Here is a 1,485-nt window from a genome sequence, read left to right as displayed (position 1 = left end):
TAAAACCAAGGTTTGGGTGGGGTCTGGCGCTGGGTGCAGCCATGCCATACTTCCTAAACGAGCGATGAGTAGATTCTGTTATATATGTAATAGGCATCACAGATAGGTACACACATACTAATACAATATAAACGTAAGTATTCTAGCATATCAAAGGAAGGTAAACGTGTAATGCATATGGCTCTTGTACATCAATAAAGAAACGTGGCATACATATTTTACAGTGGTGCTGAAAAAAAATGTAGTTACTTTTACCGACTTTCACGGTAGTTCTAAGTTGGGTAAGTAATGTAACAATTACGTGTATAATATAATTTGAAGGAATCAGTAGAACATACGCTATTTTCTTAATAGAAATAAATAAGTTAAAACACTCACGAACGGCAACATCCAGGCCCATACTGGAAGTTAATCCATTGGAGGGAGATTAAGCTTCTGTCACGTGCTTCCACTGTTCACTTTGTTATATATATAACTTAAATTATATTTATAACTTAAATTAGTTTGTCTTTACACACACACACACACAAAACACACACACACACACAGAAGTGGGTGAAGTCATGTCAGGCCAGGTGGCGAGGTGTGAGCGGCTAACTCTAACGGTGTCAGGTCAGCCACTACCCAATCAGAGTATAGGAAACAAGGCAACGCTGTACGCCGGGAAATCCCCGGCTGGACTCCACCCAAACCTTGGTTTTAGATTGGTGAGACTATAGTCAGTCTCTCACTCTCCAGTCTCTGTACCAGTATATAACCAAACCATCTCAAAGTTTTTCACTATATTTTTCACACATCAACTTTCCTTCACATTTTTCACTAATCCTATCATTTGTTCATATACCCAACCCTTACATGTCACTTTACAGGCATTTCTGAGGCAACACGTTTTAAAATTTATCTGGCGAATGCTGCTTTTATTTGCGATTATTGCTAGGCTTTATTAGATTTACTATTATGGGAGAAAGTTTTTTTTTTTTTTTTTGTCCAAGGAAGAAGGAATTAAAGGCCAGGAGCCCGAAATTATTGTTCACTCCAGGGAAAAGAAAACAAGATGAAAGAAGGCCAAATTCAAGATCCGTTCATTTTGTGATGCCTGGACACACTGCTTTTAAAAGGCTGGAGATTATAGGGAGTAGAAAATACAGACAGACGGAGGCAGTTCCAGAACTGACCTGTTGCATACATGAAGGACTGGGAGTAACGGTTAACTCTTGCATTAGAGAATTAGACAGAAGAGGGATGAGAGTTTGTTGCTAGACCGGTGCTACGTGCTCGCATTGATGGAGGAATGCAACCAAACAGTCGGAGGAGCGGTAACCATTGAAGTAACGACAGAAAGAGATAAAGCTGCAACAGTGCGGCGATGAGACGGAGGTAGAAGGGAGCCTTGTTGAGAAGAGCTGTATATGGCGAGCCTCCCCACAAGTGACAGTTGTACTTTGCACAGGGGCGAATAAAACCCGTGAATACAGTCAACAACTG

Source organism: Coenobita brevimanus, chromosome 104 (assembly GCF_032717465.1).
Source record: "Coenobita brevimanus isolate Jiangsu-jjx chromosome 104, ASM3271746v2, whole genome shotgun sequence".
Taxonomy (NCBI): Eukaryota; Metazoa; Arthropoda; class Malacostraca; order Decapoda; family Coenobitidae; genus Coenobita; species Coenobita brevimanus.
The sequence above is the reverse complement of the archived record's forward strand: the minus strand, read 5'-3'. Positions refer to the sequence as shown.